The sequence below is a fragment of the Acanthopagrus latus genome, chromosome 2 (assembly GCF_904848185.1).
Source record: "Acanthopagrus latus isolate v.2019 chromosome 2, fAcaLat1.1, whole genome shotgun sequence".
Lineage (NCBI taxonomy): Eukaryota > Metazoa > Chordata > Actinopteri > Spariformes > Sparidae > Acanthopagrus > Acanthopagrus latus.
Window position 1 is genome coordinate 1,745,013 of NC_051040.1, and position 9,988 is coordinate 1,755,000.

Consider the following 9,988-nt stretch of genomic DNA (forward strand, 5'->3'; position numbering starts at 1 on the left):
AAGGAAGGCACACACACACACACACACACACACACACACACACACACACACTGTGTACTTCCACATGCACACACTCTAAAAAGCTCATCTGAGTTAGATGCTGAGCGACTGGAGGAAGGTCGACGGCAAATAACAGCGGAAAGAGACACGCTCTCTTTATTTACGGTGCTGAAATATTCAAGCAGCGCCTCCACACACAGAACAGGAAGCGTGCACGCGTCCTCATAACGGGGCCTGAGTGCAGGATACGAGCTAAATGTGAGGAAGTAATGGGATGAGATAAATTCAGTGGAAACGATCGGGGAGCGTTCAAACCGAGACTACGCTCAAATGTCAGTGGGTAATTTGAGAATGTGAGAGGACTTGAAGGAAACAATGAGCGACAACTGGAATCCACAAATTTGTCACATGAATGAGAATATTTCAAACTGCACAGAAGTTCAGTGAAGCTCAGGGGCGAGTTTTATCGGATCAGTGTGAGGTCAACGTCCACGACTCATCGAGCGAGACGTCAGCACGGAGGAGGACGACACGCTCTGTTCTGTTAAACCTCGACCATGTGTGTAAACATTAGGTGCATTCAGGAAATAAAGACTTGGTGCGTCAATCAGTCATGTACACACATTTCCTGCAATCAAAGATGGCTGCAGAGTGGCAGGTGTCATCCGTTGCTCAGTTACCACTAACTGCTGCTAACTGTAGCTAGCTGCCATCAGATAGTTAGCACGGTTAGCCATGGAGCTAGCCCTTCAATCAGCTGACTCATCCTTATTTCTGTCTTCAGAGTGCAGCCATTTTCCCCTGGATTACATATAACCACCACGCTTTATCCATCCGTGTTTCGGCGTCACATGCACCGATTTCTTAAAACACTGACATTTACTTCCAATGACTCTGCAGTGGAAGCCGAGAGCTGCGTGACGCTGCGTGTCTCAGGAACTCTGCTGCTCTGAGAACAGATTTAATTTGTTTAGTCAGGCCGGCTCAGCGTGAGAAAAATGCAAAGAAGCTCTTTTTTCAGACTGCATGCACTCCTCCGTCTCTGTCGCCCTCTTCATCCTCCATCCTTTCATCGCTCTCTCTTTCCCTCCACTAAAAGCACTTCTCATTTCAATTGCATCGCTTCTTTTCTGCATCCCTCCACTTATCTTTCCGCCTGAATCCTCCCATCATCCCTCTCTCTCTCTCTCTATCAGTCTCTCAAACTCTTCTCAGCTGCTTCCTGTCATCTCTCTCTCTCTCTCTCTTCTGTACGTTCCTCTCATCAGCCTCTTCCTCTGTCTGAACCCTTCTCTGTATCTGTTTCTCCATTTCTGTCTCAATAAGATCATTTCTTCCTCCGTCGCTCCAAATAACATCCACTTCCATCTTCCTGTTTCCGCATGCTTCACTCCCGCGTTCGGACGCACATGTGACCGCACACGATGAAATGACATTATGGGATATGTGTCGAGAAGCATGTCCTCACATATGAGACTGATAATGAAGGATGAAGGATGACGTGTTTATTTACATGCTGATTGAGTTTCATGACTTGTGCTGCTGCTTCATCCAATTTCTCCACTCCTGAAGGGTGGAGGTGGCTCGGAGCATGACTGAAGTCACAGAACTGAGCAGCAGCTGAATCTAAACACAGAAGTGGGTTCAGCTAAACGCTAACGTGCATACGACAGACGCTGCTTTGGAACCACGAATGGTAGATAATAGATAATACAAATGTTTGTGACCAGCTGGTGGTGCTAGAAAAAGTCAGTAGCACCATTTTAATACCAAACTTAACATCACATGCAGGTTTGTTAACGTGGTAAAACGAGCTCAAAACAGCGATTGAGTGTTTTCCATTGTTCAGAGATGAGTTTGCCCAACCGAGACATCACAAATGGACCATAAAACAGGGAGCAGCGGAAAGCATCGGATCATATACTTCATCAGACTCCATCCAGAAGACTTTAAACTTGTTTTTAAAAGTCCAAATCAATTATATGCTGAATTAGACACATCGTTTTATCTAAGGGGATAATCAAAGACATCGAGGTGGTTTTAAAACAATCTTTTACTTCAGTCTCTCTTTTAAACACAGTGCCAACTGAACAATCTTTGAACAGATATGGACTGAAAACGCCAGATCATCACATAAGAAAACGGACATCGGAGCTGATAAACGTGATGAATGCAGAGTCACTGGACTTGGGAATGACAGCAGATTGGTCACGTTCACATTCAGGACAACAGCCAGATGTTAGTGGGTTTTCACAGCATTTTATGCCAGTTCAGTCTGGAACAAACTGGAACTGCTCCTTACAAACACTAGTGCTGCTTCAGCGCCCGACAGGAAAGTAATAAAAAGTGAGTAAAAATCACGTGGAGCCGACGGCGGACCGAGTTTAACTACAGAAACAGGGTGAGGAGGTGAACCAGTGAGAGGATGTTTACTGCTTATAGACAGAAACAACACATCTGATTAACAGCGTCTGTCACCTTCACCGTCTGCACACATCTATACACAAAGAGCAGCGAGAGACTGAAGCACACACAGCCGAGGTGCCAGCTAATTATTTCAGCTTATAGTCTGAGACAAACAACAACAGCGAGGAGCGGGAGGAAGGAAGGAAGTCATACTAGCAGAGAGATGGTCAGACGAGGAGAAGATCACACCTGAGGAGGGGAGAGGTGAGAGAAATGGAGGGAAGAGGAAAGAAGAGGCTCAAACATGTCTCTGCAACTTCGATACCCTCGTTGTGCCGCATAGCTGAGAGAAGCCGAACACACTGCTGTCGTTTTATCGGTCGAACTCGAACGCTTTGCAGTCACCGCTGCGTCGGCTGAGAGACCAGAGAAGGTAGAGAAGAGGAACCATCTATCATTTATGTTATAGGATTTTGCAATTTTCATCCAGTTGGTGGGGATGTTGTGCTGCGACTTTTAGAAACGTGCACACGCAAAACACAACAACACACACAACAAAACACTGACACACACTCCAGGCTGAGGGGAACAGGGAGGCGACGGTGCTTCAGTGCTGCGTTACCTGAAGAGACCCGGAGACAGACGGACAGGTGTGGAGAGAAAGCGGACGACTGGAGGAAACTCTTCATACTGATCAACGCTGGGAACTAATCACTTCCTGTTAAACCTTCATCTCCTCCACATGTCACAGAATGAAACATCACTCCTCTATCCTCTCGGTTTGAATCACAATTTTCCTTGTATTCACTTTCCCCTGCCGTTTCCTGATAACAATTTCATCTCCTAGATATTACAGTCATATATAACTAATTTGCGATGGCAAACCCATTTTGGGAGAAACAACTTGTATTATATTTAATACCGACAACGAGAAAAGAAACAGTAATGAAAGCGTCTGCAGAGTCTGAATATTGGATTTGTGCTCCCGACAATATCTGCTCGCGTCGACTGAAACATGATTCATGGTTTGTTTAAAGCACATAGTTAAAGTTTAGTGAAAGCTGAAAAAAACAAACCTTATATGCTACATGTTATTAGCATATAAATGGAACCAGGACCAAACAGAAATGCCTAAAAATATGTCAGAGACTGACTCTGCAATCACTTAGAAACTGGAAGTCTGTAATTCTCAATGTCCAATCCGACTGCGTCCCGGTGTGAACAGACGTGTGCAAACCACAGATACGTCTAAGACTGACGTTTGGGGAGAGGCATTGGAACTCCATCTGTGATTGTAGAGACCAACACAGGTATTTTAATCCAAACCATCTTCTCTGAACCCTCACCAAGTGTTTGTTTCTGCCTAAACCCAACCAAAGCTCAATCACTCTGAGAGAAACAGTAAATTCAAACTAAACAAACGTAAAGATGCAACGAAAAGAAACATCCAGTTTGAATTCATCCGTGGTTTTGCAGACGTGTACTAAACTGACATTTATTCTAGAGGTTGGGTTCAAACTAGAGCAGCTGATTTATCAGATTAAGACACTCAGAAGGAGACTGGAGGGGTCATCAAGTAAAAACTGATGAAAGGCTAATAGTTCACTTCGTGCGGCGCCATTCTGCCATCCTGCCGTGTTTCCGTGTCAGAAGGAGCAGAACGAACCGCAGCACTAGATAATCAAATCTTCTTGTTTTACTCAGTTCATTATAAAAGAGCTCCATGAGTAAAGTTTGGACCTCTAAGAATAGCTGAGACACTGAGTCACTGAGCATGTTCAGGGACGCTGAGACTGTGTTTGTCCTAATAAAGGAATATGTCACCAAATGCAACAGGGTGGCTTTTTTCTATTTTCAGATAACAATGGAGAGAAACGAGCTTTATCAGGCATTAAATTCACTTCAAATGTTTGTTTTTTTTGCCTCCACGCTGAATAAAAAGATAGCAGAGAAAATAAAATACTGTCTCATTCTTCAGAGATAACGAAGGAAAATCATCTCTGACAATCAGAAGTGTGTTGACAGTATAAAATGTCTCTATTCACCACATCATGAATTAATCTGAACACATTTCTCTCGTCTTGGATTCACAAGTTTGCGGCGTTAAAGTCGACAACAAGTAGATTAGATTCCCTCCTCTTATCTTCATTACGGGGAAATCAATGCAGAGGTTTGATCTGATCAGAGGCGGAGACGCGAACGAATCAGTTCTAAATGTTGCAGTAACACAAAATGATCTTGTAGCCACAAAGATTAGTTTTCAAACTGGGATACACAAGACAAAGATTAACTACCAGATGAAAATATCAAGATAAAGAATGAGACGTGAAAGCTGCCTTCACTCATTCATGACGCGCCCTGTCGTGTCACAACACGATACGTCGAGTTACGTCGAGGTTCAAAGACGTCGTGCTTCTTTTCTTTTTGAAAAACGCCGCCTGATGCTGCAGCTTCACTGTGACGCTCCGTACGTCCGTCTGTCTGTCACAGTCAGCTTGTTGCTGCTTTTCAAATGGGATTAAAATCAATAAGAAGGGAGATCCACAGGGAGAGAGGATGGTGCTGCTGCGCTGGTGGAGGATTCATTATTCACATTAACACAGACGATGAATGTTCCCATTCACACCGACGACACGGTGAGACGTCTGCAGACAGACGGCGGCTGAATCTCTGCCGGAGCTCCATGAACATGAGCTTCTTCTGCTAAAGATGTTATAAGTGTACATGTAGCTGCATAACATCTGATCAGCTGCCCTCCACTGATGTCACACATTGGGTTCAGCTGCTTTAAACTGAGAAAGAAACAAGAGAAAAAGGTGTGTTCAGTCTGATGGCGATACGATTGTCGTCCATCAGCCTGGTAACCAAAAAAAATGGAGTCTGTTCATTTTTTTTTAGCTTCATCAGATAAGAAAAGTCTGCATCCTCTGCTTGTTGTCAGCTGTGCAGTCGATCTTCTGTTACCTTAACATGTCGTCAATCACTTTAATTCAGCGCTCCCAGGCACGCTGCCCTTAAAAAGCTCCACCTGTAAACTCACTTTAATATATAAAATTGGTGGAGTTGGCATCGAATCAACCGGCTCATACAGCAGACAGCAGCCACAACATCCAGACTCTGAGCAGCTCCGCAGGAAGACTCTGGCTTCAATAATATATTGAGTGATTTATTTGAAGTCCAGCAAAGCAATCGTTTCCACAGGTAAACTAGAAAAAGCTCCCGGCAAAGCACAGACGATTCTCCACAGCTCCGAGCTGCAGCGTTAAACCTAACGATGGCGCTGGTGTAAAGTTTAGATGAAGATGAAAACATTCAACCTGAACTGGCGACGTTGTTATTCAGACCTCTGCACCAGTCGAGGCTCTGAAGAGGGCGCTCACACCCAGAGGATGGTAAAGTTTACAGCTGACGGGAGGAGAAATGCTGCTCGGCTGGATGTGATCTGTGTTTCTTTATGTCTTTGAATGCAACACGGAGAAAAAACAGGCAGGGAAAAATTGCAATTTTAATTAACATCAATCAATGTTGTTTACACGCTGCACTGGTAGACTGCATGTCGTGGGAATTGTCATTTTAAATGTAAATGTCACTTCATTTCTTCAGTTGTCACTGTGACGCTCGTTACAGTCGAGCCGACAGCTTCACACTTTCACCGTGCAGCTGTAATCAATATCACTCAGCTGCATTCCGACCAATCAGAGGAGCTCACACATATCTGTCACATCCTCAGTCATCGCTGCTGGGTGTGTTTATTATTGTTTTCTAAGTTTGTTGTTGTGACTGACAATGACTGACAATAAGCGAGAGATGGATTACGTGAAAACACCGTCATCATTCAAAATCCCATCGTCCCACCGGTCATTTCTAATCAGACTAATGCAGAGCCGGACTGATCTGGATCGAATCCTCCATTCACACAAACCAACCTCACACCTGATCGCAGGAACGGCTGTCGTACAGACGGACGGTGATGATGAAACAACAGTTTTTACTCTCTGTTTGAGTTCGATGATCATCCAGACTGGTGTGGAAACCGACCTCGCATATTTAAAAACAAAACAAAACATTATAAACGTCTTTTCTGTCGGTCAAAAGTTTTTATGGAGCCTGAATTTCTTTCTTTCTTTCTTCCTTTCGACTGAAACCTGCGTTGTGCTGGAGCTCAACAGTTTTGGCACCGGCTGGTCTGAACTCTGACGTTTCCTCTCCGCCAAGAGAAACCCACTCACTCCTTGTTGTTGTGAAATGTTTTTGGCAAAGACGCGATCGAAGTTTGAAATAAGCCAAGTCAATATTGGCACAGTACACTTGCTGGTCATCAGCATATTCAACCTTCAGAAATCCTCAACGTAATCGACTAGATTATCTGAGATGATATAAAACTTTTCTGCAGCTTCACTGATGCAGACAGAAGACAGTGATGTGTAAGATTATACATGTGTCTGAATGATCGAGCCAGCGTGTTTGCAGTGTGTCGAAGTGACAATTTAAACTCCTTCAAACACAGAAATGTCCTTGATTGTATGAATATAGTTGATGTTAACATAAATGTGTGTAACAGCAGATATTTTAGGTGTTAAATGACACATTTCCTTCATGTTATTATAGAAATATCTCTGCAGAGAGCTGCTCTGAGGTCAAATCACCAAATAAGAGTTAGTGAACTGATTCATTTCTTCTCAAAACATCAAAAGCTGACAAAAACCTGAAAGCTGAGGTATTTGTTCCTCCTCTAACTATTATAAACCGTCATCACCTTCACCTGTTCTCATCCCCCAGCGTACACTGCAGACCTGCGCACACAGAGCTGACGGCGTGCCATCACTGTCGCCGCTCTTCTCTCTGCGGTAATGGATGTCATTCATATTAATGGCACTGCGGTCAGTATCAATCACCGTCCAGCAGCTCTGCTCGCTGTGAGCGCCGCTCACCAGCAGCGAGGAAGCCGTCTCAAAGGCTAGGAAAGATCAAAGTCAAATAAAACTCAAGCTCGCCTTTCATAAAAATTCAATTTAATAAGCCTTTGATCACATCGCACTCCTCCAAATCAATGATTTCTTGGCTCACTGTGTTTGCTGCTGTTTGATCACTGGATTGGAGGCAATCAGTGATTAGGTGTGTTGGAGGGGAGAATAACGTGCTGGAAGTTTACTGTTTGGCTCGGCTGTGAAAAGCATCCACAGCCTGAATTTTGATTTATATCCGCACTGACTGGAGTCTCAGATATCTGGACGCATCTTCAGAGCTCCACTGGAACTACAACAGATTTATTGGCCTAATAATCAGGTGCAGACTGAAGGCTTCTGTAACTTTTCAAAGACCAAGTGAGCATTGCATCGAATACTGAAAGCGGTAAAGACTTTTTGTAGATTTAATTTCCAAAATGACATGCAAAAACCATTACAACTATAAAACATGATGATGATCATCAATCATATTTATTGCCTTTATTTAAAAGCTTCACTTACGCCCATTAAATCCACTTTACTCTCTGGTGTTGATGAGACAAAGAGCGTTTATGCTCAGCCTCTTGTTCCACAGACCGAGCAGGCTCGTCTGAATCTTCTGTAGCTGCACACAGTCAACAACAACAAGAAGCTCCTTCCACATCCTGATCACCACTAAACATTATAGCACTTTACTTATGACCCAGTTTGGCCCTCGGAGCGACATTTCATCATTTTTTTGTGATTCTTTGCATCTTCTCAGCTTCACCAGCTCCTCTTCTCTCCACTGGATTGAGCTGAACTTATATCTTCACTGGTTCAGAAGTTATTTGTTCTTGCTTCTATCTTTGTGTCTTTGATTCCCATTGAGCCAGATTTTCATTGGGTTTAGTCAATTTTCAAGTCAGTATTTACAAATAGAATTGTATTAACATCCAGTTATGGAAAGCCACAAACAGCTGACTGCACTTCGAGTCACACTGCTGGAGATTTTTATAACATCTGAGACGTTTCTAGACATTTTTGTGGCGTAAAAAACGTCTGTTTTTCACAGGAAAAGGCCTATTCTAAGCCAAACCCTGATGTTTTCCTGAGCCTAACCAAGTGGTTTCTGTGCCTAAACTGTAACTGGAGCTGAAGCACATAAGTCACGACGAGACAAACTTAAAGTTGGAGCATAAAATCACGATCAGCTGGGCGACTGGATTGTTTTGGAAGGTTTGTGGTTGTGTAAAAACAGGAAACAGAGCAGTCTGCTGTATCCGTTCAGCCTGAACTCCTCCTGCTGAGGAGCTTGTTGTGGAATAAAATCACTTCGTCTTTCCAGTTATACTGACTACGACCACTGGAGGTCTTCAGTCCTCCTTTGTGATGGATCGACCAGCAGGTGTAATCAGGTGCTGAGTGACAGTCTGTTCATCTGCAGCCACAACACAGTCTGTGGAAATCGTCTTTTAATCGTAAAGATCTGAACTCCAGTTGGAATAAATAGTTCAGTTTATGGGCATATTGAATAACATGTCAGTGATTCTTCTTAATTTGAATAGCTATAAAACTTATAAAACTCACTGATGGAGAACAAAATGTATTAACTGCTAATTTAAATCACTTTTCTCACGCAGGCAGTGAAAAAAAAAAAAGAGAAAAGAGAGAGAAAAGATTAAAATCTGAACTCATTTCAAGTGTAGTATTCCTCTCAGCAGCGAGGGAGGAAGTAATCTTGGTGGATTTCTAATGACGGAGTGTAATCTCAGTAGGCTTCAGGACCCCTCCGGTGTCATTATCACACCATTTGCATTTCCCAGGCTCCCCTGGGAGCAGCTCATCTCCTGAACAAACAGGAATACCATTATCACCGCCAGCCACCGGCCCAATCAGAATGAGTTAAAGTCAGAGACGGCGATAGTTCACTGATATCAATTACAGATGCTCTCATACCTCCACTGAGCAATGAAACTATTAACGCATCAGAAAAATATGAGCAGGGTGTTTTTGTGTCTTCTCACACAATTATGCTTCCTGGTCTCTGTTTATATTAATGTGACAGTAGATCCAAGCTCACAATCAATGCTCAGGTTTGGTGGCGACATATTTAAACAGAACAATATCATAAAGAGGTAATCACTGGGTTTTCTGTGCTTCTCACTGCGCCGTCATTTCTTTGAGATTACTCACACAGACAGAAAAAAAAATGTGCGTTAAGCCACTGAGAGTCTTGAATCTCAGCAACTCAAAGGACATTAAGGCCCGGTTCAGACCCGTCCTGAGTGATCCGATCACATGTGGACAGCTCTGTGTACAGATGTGACGCATTGAGGACACATTTGAGATTCAGAACACATACACGTGTGTCCTGGGCCACTCTGAAGGACCGCCTACGAAACTGACATCCTCGCCATCAACTACATCACCAGACTCCCTTAACAAATGTAGTGATTTTAAGAGTTGTTGAGTTAAAAGAAACTTTATAACGTTGTGAATCTCCGTCTCTGACAGATTCTGAATCATTGTCTCCTCCTTATAAATTCTGCATTAAATGTAACATATGAAGCCAACTATAAACCACATTTTGCCAGACTCCCTTAACAAATCAGCCAATTTAAGGAGTTGTTGTGTAGCTTAAGCTTTATAAACAT

At 43.3% G+C, this 9,988-nt stretch overlaps 1 protein-coding gene across 3 annotated transcripts in view; it reads right to left on the reverse strand.

The window, feature by feature from the left end:
- si:cabz01090165.1 (uncharacterized protein LOC100333421 homolog) overlaps positions 1-9,988 on the reverse strand; it is a 262,485-nt gene that overhangs the window by 49,500 nt on the left and 202,997 nt on the right. The window lies entirely within an intron of this gene.